This window comes from Henckelia pumila, chromosome 4, assembly GCF_033568475.1.
Source record: "Henckelia pumila isolate YLH828 chromosome 4, ASM3356847v2, whole genome shotgun sequence".
Classification (NCBI taxonomy): Eukaryota; Viridiplantae; Streptophyta; class Magnoliopsida; order Lamiales; family Gesneriaceae; genus Henckelia; species Henckelia pumila.
In genome coordinates this window covers 43,340,390-43,363,330 of record NC_133123.1, presented here as the reverse complement: position 1 = coordinate 43,363,330, position 22,941 = coordinate 43,340,390, and positions in this window count along the sequence as shown.

Here is a 22,941-nt window from a genome sequence, read left to right as displayed (position 1 = left end):
CCCGTGGTTGCCAATCACGAGTCTAAGTGAAACGACCCTAACTCTATAATTAATAAATAAATATGCGGAAATTATTATTTTTTTTTATACTTACTAAATAAAATATGTACATATATGCCCATACATATATGCACAGAATAAAAAGATTTAAAATAAATAAATAAATAAACAATTAAATACTTAAATAAAAATGCATTCCTTAAAATAAAATAAACATCTGAGTCAAACATTTAATTAAAAATACTGCATAAATAAAATGATTAAAATTTGCATGCACTGACAATATTCCATAAAATATTCAAAATTCACAACCGCTGAAAAAATAATATAAAATGTAACATGCTGACATAAATAAAACATGCATGTGACTCAGACATCTATCACGGTCACGAGGTCACTGCATGTCCGCTCATACATCCTCGCCTCCGGTGGGTACAACATCATCCTCAACGTCCTCACCTGCACCATACCAGTGTAGTGAGCCTAGAGGCCCAACATGCTAACATAACAAGGGTTTAAAATAATTTAAACAATTAAATACTAATACATACATATACATGAATGAGCATGCTTAAAAATTACATAACATAACTTAACTTAAATAAACTTAAATAACATAATACATAACATTGTTGAGCAATTAATTTTCTAACATCGCATGGTTGTATCCGTAGTGTAACCTTAAATCATACATTAAATACTGATCAGCGTGGAAACCAACGTACGTGGCGGTGACGAATCACCTCTTAAATTGGCAGTAAACTGCCCTTCAATAGGTCACATATGGGGACGAATCCCCCTTAAATTGTCACACTACTTCAACTTCCAACATAAAATATTTTATTATTGCTCAACCTTTAAACATTAAATTATGCATAAAATTATTTCATGAATGCATGTACTTAAATAAAATGTGTGTGTCCTTCATATATATTTAATTTAATTTCTTACTAACATATAAATATTAAAAATAACTCCAATGCATAAAAATAATTAAATATATATTCAGGACACATGCAAATTTCTCATGGATTGTACTGGACTGCTGGCCCTAACACTCAAGCCCATATTCTTAAATCTGGCCCATTAACATACTTAAGCCCAATAAAATTATCCTAAGCCCAATTAAATAATTAAAGCCCATTAACAACCAATTCTGGCCCAATGGGCCCAAAAGTCCAAAGACTGGCCCAATAACTTTCACGGGCCCTAAAGCCCATAAAAATTATTGAACTCACTTAATTAATTTAATTAAGCCCAAATAAATTAAACTTAACCCAAAATAATTAAATTGAGCCTAATAAAATTTTAAGATTTAAATAGGCCCATTAAACCTTTAATTAAACTTAAAAACTTAAAAATAAAAATACCCGAGCCCAACTAACCTAACCCGGACCCGGACCCAACTAACTCAACCCATGACTTCCAGACCCGACCCGGACCCAAGACCCGACCCGGACCAGCCCTGAAAACCTTAGGCTCGACGCCCCCTCCCAAAGAGCTTCGGCGCGGGCAGCAGCCCTTCCAGGGCTGCTGCCGCCCTGCTCCGGCCGCCCCTGGCCGGAGCACTGCCGCCTAGACGTAGCCCACGTCTGGGCGGTGCTAACTCACCATGGCTCAGCCCGAGCCATGGTCCACAGCCCTAGACCGAACCCTTCTTCCAGAAACCCTTGCTGTGAGCCACCCTTGACCAGCTTGTGTCCAGCCTTGCACTCGATGAACCTAGCCTCTAACCAACAACCCAGCCCATCTCCCAAGGCCCTTACGCACCCAAGAAGGCACGGACCAGCATCCATGCACCATTCCATGAGTGAAAACGTGATGAATATGCATGTAAACCATCGGATGCGTTTAACACAAGAAAAAAAAAAACATTATTCCCTAACATAAATCCGAAACATGAACATAACAGTCTGTCAAAATCTGTCCATGAATGCATACATATCATATATGGTGTTTAAAAGAAGAAAAGACATGCCTTTCACCGTAAACGAAGAGAAAGAAAAACGCGGGACGATTCCGGGACGAAAAAAATGAACTTTGGAGCTTCAAAGATCTTGGCTATGGTGTCTTCTTGAGCTGCTGGGTCGAGGAAGGAGAGTGAAGGGGTGGGATGGCGGCTGATGGGAAAGTGACGTGTGGGTGTGTGTGGGGTTGGGTAGATTAGGTTTTAATATTTAAGAAAATAGGTTTTTAGGTTAATTAATAATAATTAAAAGTTTTAAAAAAAAATAATATAAAATTTAAACATTCTAAATAAAAGTTCAAATCAGAAACTTAAATTATAATTTATAAAATCCCGAAATTAGAAATTAGGGGAATTTTAAAGATAATTAAAAGTCATTATTTTGGCTTATTTTGACTAAAAACGGACTCCTAAAATTATATAAAATTAAATACTAAAAATTTTGAGGAAATAAAACCAAAAATAATATTTTTGGGCTCTAAAAAGGCTCATAAAATAATTTGGGTGGAAAGTTGTCATCTCGTCCGTCCACGGTCCCGTCGCGATAAAATAATTTAAAATACTAAAAAAAATCATAAAAATCACTAATTATGGGTTAAATGCTTAAAAATAAATTAAATCATGCACAAATTATTCACATAATTATTTAACCCATAAATCTAAAATTTAAATAATTAATTATCCTAATTATGCATGTGGATTTACGTATTTAAAATATCGGGTGTTACAATTCTCCCCCCCTTAAATTGAATTTTGTCCTCGAAATTTAAAGTACTTACCCGAACAACTCCGGGTAGCGAGTCCTCGTGTCTGCCTCGGTATCCCAAGTAGCTTCCTCCTCTGAGTGATTCAGCCACTGGACTCTGACCATCGGTATGACCCGCGTCCTAAGCCTCCGCTCCTCCCTAGCCAAGATCCGCATTGGCCTCTCCTCATACACTAGATCTGGTGGCAACTGCAAGGGCTCGAATTCCAACACATGCGACGGGTTGGAGACATATCTCCGAAGCATGGATACATGGAAAACGTTGTGCACTGCTGCTAGCCCTGGAGGTAGAGCTAACCGGTAGGCCAACGTGCCAACTCTCTCTAAGATCTCGAATGGCCCTATATACCTCGGATTAAGCTTGCCTCTCCGGCCAAAGCGCACTACTCCCTTCATAGGTGACACCTTCAGGAACACGTGATCACCTACAGCGAACTCCAAATCTCGTCGTCTGGCATCTGCATAACTCTTCTGCCGACTCTGAGCAGTCCGCATCCTATCTCGAATCTAAGTCACAATGTCAGCTGTCTGCTGCACAATCTCAGGACCCAGTAAAATCCGCTCACCAACCTCATCCCAATGCACAGGAGATCTGCATCTCCTCCCATACAATGCTGCATAAGGAGCCATACCTATAGACGACTGAAAGCTGTTGTTATAGGTAAACTCCACTAATGGCAGTCTAGTCTCCCAAGAACCCCGAAAATCAATGACACAAGCTCTCAGAAGATCCTCGAGATCCTGGATCACCCTCTCAGACTGACCATCTGTCTGGGGATGAAATGCGGTACTGAACAAAAGCCTCATCCCCAAAGCTGTGTGCAGACTCTTCCAAAATGCAGATGTGAATCTCGGATCTCTGTCTGACACAATAGACACTGGTATGCCATGCAGTCTAACAATCTCTCTGATGTAAAGCTCTGCATACTGTGTCAAAGTATAAGTAGTCCTCACCGGCAAGAAATGAGCTGACTTGGTGAGTCTATCCACAATCACCCAAATCGCTGTGCAACCTCTGGCACTCCTCGGTAAGCCAACCACAAAGTCCATCGTAATATTCTCCCATTTCCATTCCGGAATAGGAAGAGGTCTAAGAAGTCCTGCTGGACACTGATGCTCTGCCTTGTCTTGCTGACAAGTCAAGCACTCTGACACCACTCTCCCGATGTCACTCTTCATCCCGGGCCACCAATACAATAGCTGCAAGTATTTGTACATCTTCGTACTTCCGGGGTGAATGGAGTACGGAGATGTGTGAGCCTTTGCTAAAATCTCAGCTCTCAACTGATCGAAGTTCGGTACCCACATCCTCCCACGGTACTGAACGATACCATCCTCCACTGTATACAAGAGATTACCTCTAGCCTCATCTCTCTATCTCCATCGCTGCAACTCCTCATCAGTGGACTGTCCCTCCCTAATCCGATCTCGCAGAACTGGCTGCACCGTCAACACTGACAAGCTCGGTGCACTACCGCTCGGATAACACTCCAAGCCAAATCTCTGAATCTCGCTCTGTAGTGGTAACTGTAAGGTCAAACATGATACCACTGACGACTTCCGACTCAAAGCATCGGCCACTACATTAGCTTTACCTGGATGATAGCTAATGTCACAGTCATAATCCTTCACCAACTCCAACCATCTGCGCTGTCTCATGTTCAACTCCTTCTGTGTGAAGAAGTACTTGAGACTCTTGTGGTCTGTGAAAATCTTGCACTTCTCGCCATACAGATAGTGCCTCCAGATTTTCAAAGCGAAAACCACTGCTGCTAACTCCAAGTCATGCGTCGGATAATTCTGCTCGTGAATCTTCAGCTGCCTCGACGCATACACAATAACCTTACCACACTGCATAAGCACTGCGCCTAAACCCAGTTTAGACGCATCGGTGTACACCACTAACTCCTCGTGTGGTACTGTCATCGCTAACACTGGTGCAGTAGTGAGTGCTTCCTTCAGCTGATCGAAGCTCCTCTGACAGTCTGAACTCCAGATAAACTTCGCATTCTTCTTGGTCAAGGAAGTCAAGGGTACTGCAATAGAGGAAAAACCCTTGATAAACTTCCTATAATATCCTGCCAAACCCAAGAAACTGCGAATCTCTGAAGCATTCTTCGGAATACCCCAATTCTGCACTGCCTCAACCTTAGACTGATCAACTGCAATCCCATCTCTCGAAATAATGTGGCCAAGAAATGCCACCTGCTCAAGCCAAAACTCGCACTTGCTGAACTTGGCATACAACCGATGCTTCCTCAAAGTCTGCAAGGCTGTCTGAAGATGCTGTCTATGCTCCTCGATGCTCCTAGAATAGATCAAAATATCATCAATAAAGACTATGATGAACTGATCTAGATATGGCTGAAAGACTCGGTTCATGAGATCCATGAAAACCGCTGAAGCATTGGTCATCCCAAATGGCATTACTAAGAACTCGTAATGCCCATATCGTGTCCTAAAAGCAGTCTTGGACACATCTGCATCCCTGACACGCAACTGATTATACCCAGATCGCAGATCGATCTTGGAGAACACTGAAGCTCCCTGCAACTGGTCAAATAAATCCTCTATCCTCGGCAGTGGATACTTGTTCTTCACTGTGACCCTGTTGAGCTCTCGGTAATCGATGCACAGTCTCATACTGCCATCCTTCTTCTTCACAAATAACACCGGAGCTCCCCACGGAGAAAAGCTAGGACGAACAAAGCCTTTCTCTAACAACTCCTGAATCTGCTCCTTCAAATCTTTCATCTCGGTAGGAGCAAGCCTGTACGGTGCCTTAGAGATAGGCACGGTGTCTGGCACTAAGTCGATGCTGAACTCCACATCTCTCACTGGTGGAATTCCTGCAACATCCTCCGAAAAGACATCCGGAAAGTCACGAACCACCTCTATCTCTGATAATGATCTGCTAGATGGCTCTGAAGTCGTGACAATACTCGCTAGAAACCCCTGGCAACCCCGTCTCAACAACTTCCTCACCTGAATATGAGATATCACCTGAGGAATATCACTGCTCTGAGATGCATGAAAAGTGAACGGGTCGCCCACTGTAGGTCTCACTGACACTGATCTCCGACAAAAATCAATCGAAGCTCCATTGACTGTCAACCAGTCCATGCCCAAAATCAAATCGAATCCACTCAATGGCAAAACTACTACATCTGCTCGAATGGAGTGTCCCTGCAGCTCTAACTCCAATCCTCGAATAACCTTCGAGGTAGAAATAATCTGCCCTGACGGCATAGTAACATCATACCCACCGTCACTACTCTCAGGTGTGATGCCTACCCGCATGATAAACTCCAGGGAGATAAACGAATGCGTAGCCCCTGAATCTAGCAACGCAAACGTGGAGTTGCCTCCAACTAGAATTCTCCCGATGATCAAGGAGGTGTCTGGATCTACCTCCTCGGCCTGCATCACAAACACCCTACCAGCGGTGTTCTTCTTCCTCGGGCAGTTAGCTATCTGATGCCCTGGCTCCCTACAGTGGTAGCAAACTCCTGCTCCCAATAGGCAAGGTCCCGAATGCATCTTCTGGCACTTCGGGCAAGTAGGATAAGCTATGGCATTAGGGGCCCCGCCCCTCTGCTGCTGTGGCCTCTGCTGCTGATTCGGGCCCTTAGCCGGCCCTGTATACTGCTTCTTCGCAGGAGGCTGCGAAGATGGTCGCTGGTACCTAGCCTGAAACTGCCTCTTCCCCTGCTGCTCCCTCTGGATCTCTCTCCGACCCTCCTCGGAACGAAAGGCTCTACTGATTGCAGACTCATAAGTAAGGACGTCTGCCATACGAATATCATGCCTGATATCAGCCTTCAGGCCCTCCACAAACTGTCTCAACTTCTCCTGCGGACTATCAGCAATCAAGGGCACAAAGTGACAGCCCCTCTCGAACAGCCTCACATACTCAACCACGGCCTTGTCCCCCTGACGGAGACTCATAAACTCACGGATCATGCGATTGCGCACATCCTCAGTGAAGTACTTGGCGTAGAAGATACGCCTATACTCTGCCCAGGTCAGTGTAGGAAGGTGAACTCCCCTGGCTGCACCCTCCCACCAGAGCGCTGCATCACCCCGCAGCATGTACATTGCACAGTTCACCCTGTCGGTGTCTGTGATCCCCATATAAGCAAAGATGGACTCCAGAGAGCGAATTCATCCCTCCGCCACTAAAGGATCGGTGGTACCAACAAACTCCTTGGGTCCCTTCTTCTGGAACCTCTCAGCAACGTCCTCCTCGTGGGACAACCTGGGACGAGTAGCCTGCTGCTCTAACAGAGCAGTAATCCCTGCCATCATATTTGCATTGGCCTGCTCCAATGCTGCAATAGGGTTCTGCGGAGGTGGAGGTCCCCCACGTCTGTTAACTGGTCTCGGAGGCATTCTGCACCACCACATATTTATTTACGTAAATCGCCATGCATAACAAAGTTGTTTCAAATTAATGCTAACTTAAATTCTGAAAATTAAATCATGCTATAAACACTTAAAACTTACAGACCGGTAGCGTGGATTTCTGAGCTCGCATAGCAGTAATGACCCCTCCAAGAACCTGGCTCTGATACCAACTGAAACGACCCTAACTCTGTAATTAATAAATAAATATGCGGAAATTATTATTTTTTTTTATACTTACTAAATAAAATATGTACATATATGCCCATACATATATGCAAAGAATAAAAAGATTTAAAATAAATAAATAAATAAATAAACAATTAAATACTTAAATAAAAATGCATTCCTTAAAATAAAATAAACATCTGAGTCAAACATTTAATTAAAAATACTGCATAAATAAAATGATTAAAATTTGCATGCACTGACAATATTCCATAAAATATTCAAAATTCACAACCGCTGAAAAAATAATATAAAATGTAACATGCTGACATAAATAAAACATGCATGTGACTCAGACATCTATCACGGTCACGGGGTCACTGCATGTCCGCTCATAAATCCTCGCCTCCGGTGGGTACAACATCATCCTCAACGTCCTCACCTGCACCATACCAGTGTAGTGAGCCTAGAGGCCCAACATGCTAACATAACAAGGGTTTAAAATAATTTAAAACAATTAAATACTAATACATACATATACATGAATGAGCATGCTTAAAAATTACATAACATAACTTAACTTAAATAAACTTAAATAACATAATACATAACATTGTTGAGCAATTAATTTTCTAACATCGCATGGTTGTATCCGTAGTGTAACCTTAAATCATACATTAAATACTGATCAGCGTGGAAACCAACGTACGTGGCGGTGACGAATCACCTCTTAAATTGGCAGTAAACTGCCCTTCAATAGGTCACATATGGGGACGAATCCCCCTTAAATTGTCACACTACTTCAACTTCCAACATAAAATATTTTATTATTGCTCAACCTTTAAACATTAAATTATGCATAAAATTATTTCATGAATGCATGTACTTAAATAAAATGTGTGTGTCCTTCATATATATTTAATTTAATTTCTTACTAACATATAAATATTAAAAATAACTCCAATGCATAAAAATAATTAAATATATATTCAGGACACATGCAAATTTCTCATGGATTGTACTGGACTGCTGGCCCTAACACTCAAGCCCATATTCTTAAATCTGGCCCATTAACATACTTAAGCCCAATAAAATTATCCTAAGCCCAATTAAATAATTAAAGCTCATTAACAACCAATTCTGGACCAATGGGCCCAAAAGTCCAAAGACTGGCCCAATAACTTTCACGGGCCCTAAAGCCCATAAAAATTATTGAACTCACTTAATTAATTTAATTAAGCCCAAATAAATTAAACTTAACCCAAAATAATTAAATTGAGCCTAATAAAATTTTAAGATTTAAATAGGCCCATTAAACCTTTAATTAAACTTAAAAACTTAAAAATAAAAATACCCGAGCCCAACTAACCTAACCCGGACCCGGACCCAACTAACTCAACCCATGACTTCCAGACCCGACCCGGACCCAAGACCCGACCCGGACCAGCCCTGAAAACCTTAGGGTCGACGCCCCCTCCCAAAGAGCTTCGGCGCGGGCAGCAGCCCTTCCAGGGCTGCTGCCGCCCTGCTCCGGCCGCCCCTGGCCGGAGCACTGCCGCCTAGACGTAGCCCACGTCTGGGCGGTGCTAACTCACCATGGCTCAGCCCGAGCCATGGTCCACAGCCCTAGACCGAACCCTTCTTCCAGAAACCCTTGCTGTGAGCCACCCTTGACCAGCTTGTGTCCAGCCTTGCACTCGATGAACCTAGCCTCTAACCAACAACCCAGCCCATCTCCCAAGGCCCTTACGCACCCAAGAAGGCACGGACCAGCATCCATGCACCATTCCATGAGTGAAAACGTGATGAATATGCATGTAAACCATCGGATGCGTTTAACACAAGAAAAAAAAAACATTATTCCCTAACATAAATTCGAAACATGAACGTAACAGTCTGTCAAAATCTGTCCATGAATGCATACATATCATATATGGTGTTTAAAAGAAGAAAAAGACATGTCTTTCACCGTAAACGAAGAGAAAGAAAAACGCGGGACGATTCCGGGACGACGGGACGAAAAAAATGAACTTTGGAGCTTCAAAGATCTTGGCTATGGTGTCTTCTTGAGCTGCTGGGTCGAGGAAGGAGAGTGGAGGGGTGGGATGGCGGCTGATGGGAAAGTGACGTGTGGGTGTGTGTGGGGTTGGGTAGATTAGGTTTTAATATTTAAGAAAATAGGTTTTTAGGTTAATTAATAATAATTAAAAGTTTTAAAAAAAATAATATAAAATTTAAACATTCTAAATAAAAGTTCAAATCAGAAACTTAAATTATAATTTATAAAATCCCGAAATTAGAAATTAGGAGAATTTTAAAGATAATAAAAGTCATTATTTTGGCTTATTTTGACTAAAAACGGACTCCTAAAATTATATAAAATTAAATACTAAAAATTTTGAGGAAATAAAACCCAAAATAATATTTTTGGGCTCTAAAAAGGCTCATAAAATAATTTGGGTGGAAAGTTGTCATCTCGTCCGTCCACGGTCCCGTCTACGAGATAAAATAATTTAAAATACTAAAAAAAATCATAAAAATCACTAATTATGGGTTAAATGCTTAAAAATAAATTAAATCATGCACAAATTATTCACATAATTATTTAACCCATAAATCTAAAATTTAAATAATTAATTATCCTAATTATGCATGTGGATTTACGTATTTAAAATATCGGGTGTTACACTAAGTCCAATCCTAGGTGATGCAAGTATGCAATGCAATCCTATTACATTGAGCTTCCAATTTACATTTTTTCGGTCTTTATTGTTTGTTGGGCCCACATTTATCTTCAAATCTTTATCTCCCACTAAGTCTAACAAATTTACAATAAATTTCGATGACAAGTAGGGGATACATTTAAGGGTGGGAACGGGCCATAAACCAGACCCACTTTTTATTACAAATGACAATTCAAATTGGGCCATAAACCAAGCCCATTAATAAAACCCAACAACAATAAAAACAAATGTAAATATCCTAACATACACCTACAAAATTGGTCATGACAATCGATCATCCTTTTATCCAATAATTAATTCAATAATTAAATCATTGGATAACATGCAATGACATCATAATTAAAAAGATAAATCAAAATTTATCTCATCCTTTCATAAAATCATATCTTATCATCAATTGTACCAAAATAATTAATTTTATAAAATCTAATTTAACGGATAAAATTTATAAATTTTTCAAAATTCAAATTTATCCAAAAATCAATTTTAAAAATTTCGAACTCAAACAATTTGATCCGATGCCTCGTGGACCAATCAAAAACAATTTTCGATCGAACCAAAAACTAAAATTTCAAAAATTTCAAATTCTAAAAAAAATCGGATTTTAATTTTCCGGGCTGCCCGGGACGTTCCCGGGCAGCCCCGCCCCCACGTGGGGCTTGGGCAGCCCATCCCTGCCCATCAGGGCAGTGCCGTGCGCTGCCCAAGGCAGCGATCTAATCGCTTCCCATGGGCAGCGTCCAGCGCTGCCCCGGGCAGAATCGCTGCCCGTGTTGCCCTTAAATTTTAATTTAAAAATTTCGTTTTGTTTTCCAAAAAACCGAGGCTAAAAATTTTATACAATCGATTAATTTTAATCGCTTGATCTAAGAACGACCTGGCTCTGATACCACTGTTGGAACACGTGTTCTTGGATCAAACGGATGTGATACCCGGTGCAGCGGAAATTTAAAAATTTTATATGAAACGATTCCATATCATGGGTATCAAATCCTACGATTAAAATATGCAAGTAAAATAATAATCACAATTAAATATTTTACCTCTTCAAGCTACGGCTTGATTATGGACTTCAACAGATTAAATCTGCTCTTGTTGTAAATCCCCGGAACCGATGACTCGCTCGATCAATCTCCGGAATTAAGTCCACGAACAGAAAACTAAAACCTTCTGATTGATTGCACTAGAAATCAATCAGATATTTATCGTTGAGATTAAACAGATTTGATCTGTCAATTCAGAATGTAATTTTTCAGAAAATCTCTTGAGACTCTCTCAAAGATTTCGAAAATAATCCTTTTTATTTTGATGTGTATTTCGAAAACTCAAGATGGAATTCATGTAGTGTTTTCAAAATTATACACACATATATATATAATTTTTAGACTGAATTAAGTTATATCTCTATTAGGACTCTAACTCCTTAGGGCCCATAATCCATAACTTAAGCCCAACAAGCCAAGCCCGTTGTTATAAAAATTAATATAAAATTCATCATGACTCCGATTGATAAACCGATTTCACCAATGTGCCTAAAAACCATTTCTTCACCTTTTAAAGTCAAGATAATTTTTCTGAATCCGAATTCAGTGATTTCCAAAAATGCCCATCCCTATGTCATTTTAGGAAATTCCATTCCCTTTAGTTAAGAAGTTTAACTTCTCTTTCTTTAAATTTAACTCTTTAAATTTAACTATCTCAATGGGGTTTAGTAATCCATTACTTGTGTGACCCTCAATGGTTCAGGGATACAATTAGCCGTGGGCTCACAACTCCTTGTGACTCGGAACAACAATTTTCGACTTACCCATCGAATCATGGTAAGAGCGCCTAGCAACATTGCCCCATGATTCCCTAGGTATCACTGATAGTGCCTGGAAGAACCAGTAGGTTTTGGTTAGCGTACAGTACGGTCCCTTCATCCATATATCCCGATCGAATCAACAACCATTGGTACATCGAGAGTCGTTCAAGATTCGATAACTATGCAATGTATCTTGAAGATCAAATAGTGACATCGCATGTGCTACTAGGAAACCAAGTAACCTAAAGCACATCATGTACTCTGGCCAGAGATTTGTCACACTAATATCTCCTTAGATCGCATAGGATATCCACACTCGCAAGCAAGTGGTGAATCCTTGACAACAAAGCATCGACTCCTATATGTGTTGTAACTGTACCCAATCCCGACACCTGATGACCCCCATAAAGTCGGTAAACGAGTCAAAATACAGTACTAGCATATAGAGTCTCCATGATGTTTCAAGTAGTAAGGACTAATGGTGTACAATCAAAACCACGGACTTATCAACTCAATAAATGATAACCACTTGGAAAGTCCGAATAGGGTAGTTCGATCATTCATCGTATGAATATCCATTTGCATGCTTTGAACATCTCTATGTTCCATACCAATGAAACGTGGTACTTGGCATCGCAAATGCTAGTCTCAATCTCGAGCGAACCTTATCCTTATTTGCGGACGACTCAATTGACTAGAAACTATTTAGAATATACAGTGACTATAAGATGTGTCTCATGATAGTGATCTCTCTATATTCACTATCTCATCTTACTTACACTATAGTATATTCAAGGTCTTTATCAAAGCAACAATAGTATATCACAATATAACCATATGAAGAAAGATAAAAAAAATGCCAAAATTATATTAAACAAAGATTGTTTATACATAGAGTCATAAAAGCCCTCAGCCACATAATGGATAATCGGGCACCCACTCTTTCAATCTCCCACTTGCCCTAAAGCCAACTAGTCATACTACGTAGTCCCATTGCTTCGCGATTTTTGTCAAATAATGGACCTGGAAAGGGCTTAGTAAGTGGATCAGCGATATTGTCTGCAGAGGCCACTCTCTCGACGGTGATGTCTCCTCTTTCCACGATCTCCCGGATGATGTGGTATTTTCTCAGTACGTATTTGGATCTTTGATGAGACCTTGGTTCCTTTGCCTGAGCAACGGCACCAGTGTTGTCACAGTAGACCGGGACTGGACCAACAGCTTCAGGAATTACGCCCAACTCTTGGACGAAATTCCTCATCCAAACGGCCTCTTTAGCAGCAGCTGATGCTGCAATGTATTCTGCCTCAGTGGTGGAATCCGCTGTGGTGTCCTGCTTGGAACTCTTCCAAGAGACAACACCGCCATTGAGCATGAATACAAATCCAGAGGTTGACTTCGAGTCATCCACGTCACTTTGGAAGCTAGAGTCAGTGTAGCCTTCCAATTTCAATTCTCTTCCTCCATAAACCATGAATATATTCTTAGTCCTTCTCAAGTACTTAAGAATATCCTTCACAGCTTTCCAATGCATTTGACCGGGATTGGCTTGATATCTGCTCGTGACACTCAGAGAAAATGCCACATCCGGTTTGGTAGATATCATCCCATACATGATACTACCTATGGCTGACGCATATGGTATGTGTGTCATTTTCTCTATCTCTTCGTCAGTCTTGGGAGACATAGACTTGGATAAAGAAACTCCATGACACATAGGTAGATGCCCTCTTTTGGACTCATCCATAGAGAACCTCTTCAATATGGTGTCGATATAGGTTGATTGAGTGAGTCCTATCATTCTCTTAGATCTATCTCTATAGATCTGTATTCCTAGAATATAGGACGCCTCACCCAAGTCCTTCATCGAGAATTTACCTGATAACCATATCTTTTTTTACTGCAACATCCCTACATCATTCCCAATGAGTAGGATGTCATCAACATAAAGTACTAAGAATGTCACAGCATCCTTAACTACTTTATTGTACACGCATGGTTCCTCCGGGTTATTTATAAAATCAAATTCCTTTATTGTTTCATCAAATTTCTGGTTCCAACTTCTTGATGTCTGTTTGAGACCATAAATTGATCTCTGAAGCTTGCATACCTTATGCTCACTTCCCATGGATTTGAATCCCTCGGGCTGCATCATATAGATCTCTTCCTTAATGTTTCCATTAAAAAATGCAGTCTTCACATCCATTTGTCATATCTCATAGTAATACCAAGCTGCTATGGCAATAAGGATTCTTATGGACTTGAACATTGCGACTGGTGAAAAGGTTTCATCATAGTCAACTCCTTGTCTTTGAGTATAACCTTTTGCGACCAATCGTGCCTTGTATGTCAGTACCTTACCATCAAACCCAAGTTTTCTCTTATATATCCATTTACACCCTATTGGAACAATTCTATCGGGAGGATCTACTAAAGACCAAACTTGGTTTGTATGCATCGAGTCTATTTCCGACTGCATAGCTTCAAGCCATAAATTCGAATCCGCGTCAGAAATTGCTTCATTGAAGTTTCTTGGATCATATCCAATGTCGGGTTCACTTTGATCCCCTTCAAGAAGTAGACCATATCGAATAGGAGGTCTAGAAGTCCTCTTGGATCTTCTAGTAATAGGCGTGTCTTTTAATGGTTCCTGAGGTGTAGGATCGTTATTTTGTATCTCGGGTTCTTCTCGAATTTCTTCGAGTTCCATCATCTTGCCTTTCTTATCAAGTAAGAACTCCTTCTCCATGAAGGTGTCATTCCTCGAAACAAACACTTTTGTTTCAGTAGGATGATAGAATTAATATCCGATTGAGTTCTTCGGATATCCTACAAAATAACATAAGGTGGATCGACTATCCAACTTATCTCCCACTGTCTGCTTCACATAAGCAGGACATCCCCAAATCCTTAAGTATGAATACTTAGGAGCTTTGCCATTCCATAACTTGTATGGAGTTTTATTCACTGCTTAAGTGTGGATATTGTTCAACAACAATATCGTCGTTTCAAGTGCATAGCCCCAAAATGAAGGTGGGAGCTCAGTGAAACTCATCATAGATCAAACCATTTCCAACAAAGTTCGATTGCGACGCTCCGAAACACCATTTAGCTGAGGTGTCATAGGAGTATTCCACTGAGAGAGAATCCCATTCTCTTTTAGATAGCTCAAAAACTCGGTACTTAGGTATTCTCCACCTTGATCCGATCGAAGTGCTTTAATACTCTTACCTAGTTTATTTTCTACTTCAGCCTTGAATTCTTTGAAATTTTCAAATGATTCAGACTTATATTTCATCAAATATAAATAATCATACCTTGAATAATCATCAGTAAAGGTAATGAAGTAGGTGTGACCAAATTTAGTACCAATACTAAATGGGCCGCAAAGATCTGTATTGATCAAATCCAATAGATTTTGACCATGCTCAGGTTTTCCTTTGAAAGGAGATTTAGTCATTTTTCCTTTTAGGCAGGACTCATAAGTAGGTAGAGAGTTAATATCAAACATATCAAACATGCCCTCTCCCACTAGCTTGTTCATCTTCCTTGAGGAAATATGACCTAGCCTAGCATGCCAAAGGTTTGCCGGGTTTTGACTATCGTTTTTCCTTTTATTTGTTGTTACCGGTTTATCAACATAATTAATTAGAACGTCTTTTAATTTTAAGTTATATAGATTTTTTTTAAATTGTCCATTTCAAATCAAACATTCATTCTTGTAAATATTGCAAATCCCATTTGCAAAATTTAAAGAAAGATCTTCTCTATCAATAATAGAAATAGAAATAATGTTTTAATGAAATCTTGGCACAAATAAAAACATCTCTCTCAAAATATAGCTTAAAATTGTTTTGCAAAATTAAACAAATGTTTCCCATAGATTTTAACTCTGGAACCATTCCCGAGCCTTAACTGGGTCTCACCCATCCTTAGCCTATTACTTCTTATCATCATCTGCAACTCATTGCAAATGTGAGATCTACATCTGGTATCCAATACCCAAGAAGTTGTATTAAATGAAACATTTATTTCATCATATAATATATCCTTTTCAGTTCGTAACTACTCGATATATTCAATGTTGTTGCGCTTCCAGTAACCGGGTTTCTTGCAGTGATGACAAACTTCTTTAGACTTGTCCAGTTTGCATGTAACATTTGGCCTTGAGATCATGGTCCAACCATTTCTCTAGTTCGGCCAACCTTTCCGAAGTTACATCAGCCGAGGCTGTTTTCGGAGGAGCCTTTTCTAACACTTAGAAAATCTTTTCCAAACTCAGGACAATCTTAACTTATGGAACCATTCCGTATAGTTTGAGCCAGAAAGTTTGTTTTGTTCGAGAATTAAAACATGTGGATTACGAAGATTCATCATAATGATATACTGAGATGAAACAGACAATGATCGATGATTGTTTAATTAATTTATTAAGACATAAAATAAGGCGAGATTTAATTTTATAAATTTCACTCCTACTATTTTAATGATTTCACTACCCTCTAGTGAAAACGGGAAACTAGTTTCCTTAGTGGGAACATGGAGTCCAATTGACAAACTATATTCCCGAATAATATCAGCCAACCATAATTTTCAAAAGGTAGAGCCCAATTGCTTCCAAAGCAACCCCCATGTTTTTACCTCATGTCCAATAAGGGCCCAATAATATAACGCCGTTTATTGTGACATGTCAAGATAACCCATCAATATTAAGTTGTGATGGATGGTCGCCATGTGGATCCCCAATAATATGAGCCAATCCCATGGGAGTTCCACCCAACTTACAACATGTGTCGATCCAATTTATAACTTTTCGACGAACGGGCCCTCCCAATAATATGAGCCGGACCGTGCCCGCGAGTAGCATCTCATACATTGATCGTTGATGGAAGGTAGGAACATTTAAACAATATTTAAATTCCCTTTCATAAATCTTGATATCAATTTTAAATCATATTTAAAATGAGGGATTTTTAATTTTGAAAAATTGTCTCATCATTTTAATGTTTGTATGCTTGCGGGATTCATACAATTTAGTCTAAACATGCATACAACAATAATATCATATATTATATATAAAGGATGATCGACCCCAATTACTAATCGACCCGTGGTTGCCAATCACGAGTCTAAGTCCAATCCTAGGTGATATGCAAGTATGCAATGCAATCCTATTACATTGAGCTTCCAATTTATATTTCTTCGGTCTTTATTGTTTGCTGGGCCCACCTTTGTCTTCAAATCTTTATCTCCCACTAAGTCTAACAAATTTACAATAAATTTCGATGACAAGTAGGGGATACATTTAAGGGTGGTAACGGGCTATAAACCAGGCCCACTTTTTATTACAAATGACAATTCAAATTGGGCCATAAACCAAGCCCATTAATAAAACCCAACAACAATAAAAACAAATGTAAATATCCTAACATATACCTACAAAATTGGTCATGGCAATCGATCATCCTTTTATCCAATAATTAATTCAATAATTAAATCATTGGATAACATGCAATGACATCATAATTAAAAAGATAAAATCAAATTTTATCTCATCCTTTCATAAGATCATATCTTATCATCAATTGTACCAAAATAATTAATTTTATAAAATCTAATTTAACGGATAAAATTTATAAATTTTGCAAAATTCAAATTTATCCAAAAATCAATTTTAAAACTTTCGGACTCAAACAATTTGATCCGATGCCTCGTGGACCAATCAAAAACAATTTTCGATCGGACCAAAAACTAAAATTTCAAAAATTTCAAATTCTAAAAAAAAATCGGATTTTAATTTTCCGGTCTGCCCGGGAACCCACACGTGGGGCTTGGGCAGCCCATCGCTGCCCATCAAGGCAGCGACGATCGCTGCCCGTGTTGCCCTTAAATTTTAATTTAAAATTTTCGTTTTGTTTTCCAAAAAACCGAGGCTAAAAATTTTGTACAATCGATTAATTTTAATCCCTTGATCTAAGAACGACCTGGCTCTGATACCACTGTTGGAACACGTGTTCTCGGATCAAACGGATGTGATACCTGATGCAGCGGAAGTTTAAAAATTTTATATGGAACGATTCCATATCATGGGTATCAAATCCTACGATTAAAATATGCAAGTAAAATAATAATCACAATTAAATATTTTACCTCTTCAAGCTACGGCTTGATTATGGACTCCAACAGATTAAATATGCTCTTGTTGTAAATCTCCGGAACCGATGACTCGCTCGATCAATATCCGGAATTAAGTCCACGAACAAAAAACTAAAACCTTCTGATTGATTGCACTAGAAATCAATCAGATGTTTATCGTTGAGATTAAACAGATTTGATCTGTCAATTCAGAATGTAATTTTTCAGAAAAATCACAGACTAAATTTTCTCAAAAGGAGAGAAGGAATTTTCGAAAATCTCTTGAGACTCTCTCAAAGATTTCGAAAATAATCCTTTTTATTTTGATGTGTATTTCGAAAACTCAAGATGGAATTCATGTAGTGTTTTCAAAATATTACACATATATATATAATTTCTAGACTGGATTAAGTTATATCTCTATTAGGACTCTAACTCCTTAGGGCCCATAATCCATAACTTAAGCCCAACAAGCCAAGCCCGTTGTTATAGAAATTAATATAAAATTCATCATGACTCCGATTGATAAACTGATTTCACCAATGTGCCTAGAAACCATTTCTGCACCTTTTAAAGTCAAGATAATTTTTCTGAATCCGAATTCAGTAATTTCCAAAAATGTCCATCCCTATGTTATTTTAGGAAATTCCACTCCCTTTAGTTAAGAAGTCCAACTTTTCTTTCATTAAATTTAACTCTTTAAATTTAACTATCTCAACGGGGTTTAGTAATCCATTACTTGTGTGACCCTCAATGGTTCAGGGATACAACTAGCCGTGGGCTCACAACTCCTTGTGACTCGGAACAATAATTTCCGACTTACCCATCGAATCATGGTAAGAGCGCCTAGCAACATCGCCCCATGATTCCCTAGGTATCACTGATAGTGCCTGCAAGAACCAGTAGGTTTTGGTTAGCGTACAGTACGATCCCTTCATCCATATATCCCGATCGAATCAACAATCATTGGTACATCGAGAGTCGTTCGAGATTCGATAACTATGCAATGTATCTTGAAGATCAAATAGTGACATCACATGTGCTACTAGGAAACCAAGTAACCTAAAGCATATCATGTACTCTGGCCAGAGATTTGTCACACTAATATCTCCTTAGATCGCATAAGATATCCACACTCGCAAGCGTGTGATGAATTTTTGACAACAAAGCATCGACTCCTATATATGTTGTAACTGTACCCAATCCCGACACCTGATGACCCCCATAGAGTCGGTAAACGAGTCAAAGTACAGTACTATCATATTGAGTCTCCATGATGTTTCAAGTAGTAAGGAGTAATGGTGTACAACCAAAACCACGGACTTATCCACTCAATAAATGATAACCACTTGGAAAGTCCGAATAGGGTAGTTCGATCATTCATCATATGAATATCCATTTGCATGCTTTGAACATCTCTATGTTCCATATCAATAAAACGTGATACTTGGCATCGCAAATGCTAGTCTCAATCTCGAGTGAACCTTATTCTTATTTGCGGACGGCTCAATTGACTAGGAACTATTTAGAATATACAGTGACTATAAGATGTGTCTCATGATAGTGATCTCTCTATATTCACTATCTCATCTTACTTACACTATAGTATATTCAAGGTCTTTATCAAAGCAACAATAGTATATCACAATATAACCATATGAAGAAAGATAAAGAAAATGCCATTATAAAGTGTAAATTATATTAAACAAAGATTGTTTATACATAGACTCATAAAAGCCCTCAGCCACATGTTGGCTAATCGGGCACCCACTCTTTCACTTCAACATACAAGAAGCAAGGTATTAGGAAAAGGAGGTTGTCATAGAGATTTTGTGAAATTCGAAATCTTCTCGAGTGTTCTAAGAAAAAGACAATAGATTTTTCTAGAGAATTTGATAAGGGACATTGATAAGATCGGTTTGAGAGAAAAATACACAAGTTTAAAAATATGTTGAGCTACAATAGCTGGATTATTGAAATATTGACCATCGATAAATTAAATCTATTTTTGTTTTCAAACCAAGCGGAAGATACTCAAAATAATCTTTTGTAGAAATCGATTAAATATTTTATAAATCATTTGAAGAAGATTCAAGTTGAAATAATAAAAATAGTTTAGTTAAAGCATTTTATCAAACAATTAGTATGCAACATTTTGGTATATGAAGAATAAATAAAATGATTCAACAATGCATCTTAAAAACAGTTGCAACAGTAAAGTAAATATGATCAATAAATAGAGACGAATTTGTTTATGTATGTTCCGAGCTCAATCTTCTACGTCACCCTTTTCTTCTTCCTCGAAAAGATCCATTAGAAGACTTTTATTTATACAACTCATTTGTACAAACCCACTCCAGTTTAGGACTTATCCACTATCTAAAGAAGTACTCCTAACACATTCGATTATAGGCCGCAACATCATAATCCGCATAATATTTACCGTCTCTTATGCCTAGACTAAAAACATAATCTTTAACGTATTTATGTTAAGACTCTCACTCAACTAATCTATGAAATACATCTCTCTTGTATATGTGAGTGAGTTGGGGTGTGAAGAACTAGACTATTAAGGCTCAAGAATTTTAATGTGTTCTTCACACCAAGGGCAAACTCTCAACTAGCTGATAAATCTTGTTTAGACGTCATTCTTCTTGTATAATCTGTTCATACTTTGAATCCCCTTCAAAAGCTTATATTTGATCTTTAAGATGTTGTATTTATAGGCTCAAAGAATGATATAACTGTTAGACTCATAAATATAGATGTTGTAAGATTTATGTACTGTTGAAGCGAGACTGAAATTGGTCCAAAACTGATTTTGGGGAAAAACTGAAACTTTGGTGCGAAACTAATACTGTAGAATTTTGGGTATTGTAGCAGTTTTGGTAGTAGTTGAGAAAACTTCAGTTTGGTAGCAGTTGAGCAAGCAAAATTGAATTGCCAAACTGGATATAGTTTGACATGATCCGTTGATATCTAGGCAAAGTTATCAACATGAAGGTTGTAGCTCTTTGTCTTGGATTTTCACAGCATTAAGATTCACTCAATTTCAATTTCATATGATAGAGTTAAGCTCAAAATACCAAACTATACCAGAAATTATGCTATGCAGAATTTCAATTCCAAACCATAAATTTCAATGCAGTTTAGCAGCTCTTTATTCTCTGATTCAAACTTTGAATTCTTAATATGATTTGTAGATCTTGTCTTAGCTTTCTAACTCAAGCTGAATTGTTCCATTTGGATTACCGAGCTATAATATATGACCAAAATACTAGAACTGCTTGAGCTCAACTGCTTCTGTTTTCTTTCTCGACTGATCCAATTCAGTTTGTTCTTAAGACGTCAGTTTGTTCTAGATAACATCCGTTTTTTTTTCAACTGACGTGAAATACGATATGTTCCAAATTGAGTTTTCTATGAATTCATCTTGACGACTAATCATTTTCTTAAATTATCTGTGAGATATCATCGAAACACTAAAGCTCGCAAAAATTTAGTTTGGCTAAATTTTAGTTTTGGCTTTTATATTGAGTTATCAACTTCACACTAGAGTAAATATGTTAGAAACACAATAAAAGTTTTGTTATCAACAAAATAAGGATTGCTTGTTTGTCACAACCCAACAAACATAGATGTTCTAGGTTCGTCCGGAAGAATTTAGAACATAATGACCAAACATGACTCTAACATTTTTGACTGTTGTGGAAAAATGTCAAGTCTAGAAGCTTCTAGGGCATTTTATTACGATGTGGACACTCTGGAATATCTAGATTATTCTATGTACGAAAATTTAGAAAACTCTATGACTATGGTGTAGAGTAATGTGGAACACATTAGAATGATCTAGATTCTAGAGAACTAGTATACATAGAGTAAGAAAGTGTAGGTCATTTGTAAATTAATCAATTGAAGAACTTAACATCTAACAATTATTCTTTTCTCAACCGAGTGTTTTCCCCTATTTACAAATTCTCAAAGCTAATTATGTTTATTTATACACTTTACTATCGATATCACTATCTTGGATGCTTTGCTAGTATCATAAAATGCCGCACATGAATTTAGAAGGGCGCCTAAGTTTATCCGGTTTATATTTTTAAATTAAATAATTAATTATTTATAATTTCTCTAATTATCAATATAATTTGATCTATATTTTCGAATTAAAATTTTCAATTTTTTACTATTTTTATAATTCCTCTAAAATATAGAGGCGCGTTCATTCGGATTGAACTGAACCAAATTCAACGTTTGATTTTGTTAAAAACCAAAATATTTTCAATTTTTTGGTTTAACCAAATTTTATAATTTTTTAAAATTATTTATATATTAATATTTATTATTAATAAAAATAAGTAACAAAGAACATACATGATTTAATATACAAAAATGATTTTTAAAAAGGAAAAAAGTGTTTTGGACCTAAGTTAACCGAGCTAAAGAAAAGCATTAATTGAACCAAAAACTGAAAATCCGAAAAACTGAAAACTGAAAACCAAACTGATTTAATAGTTCAGTTTTCAGTTCAAACCAAATTTGCAGTTTCAGACTCATTCGTGCGGTTCATCGAATCGTCATTATATCTATCTCTAATCTTCAATATAGTTAATCTATAATTTTATAATTAATAAAGATTTTAAAAAAATTTAGAAATTTGAAAACAAAGAGAATGTAGCTCTATATACGAGTTGCTAATTTAAAAATTATATTTATGTTATTTTTCATTAATAGAGAAAATGATATTTTTCATACTTTACAATATTGTTTAGACTTTAATTAGGTTTCAAATTTGATAAGATAACTAGATATGTATTACTTGCGTTTTCTATATACACACATGAAAGAATGCATCTTTAGTGAAACAGATTGATGAATATTTATCCGTGAGACTTGTAATCATGTCTATATTTACAATAAAAAATAATATTTTTTCACAATTGACCCAAAT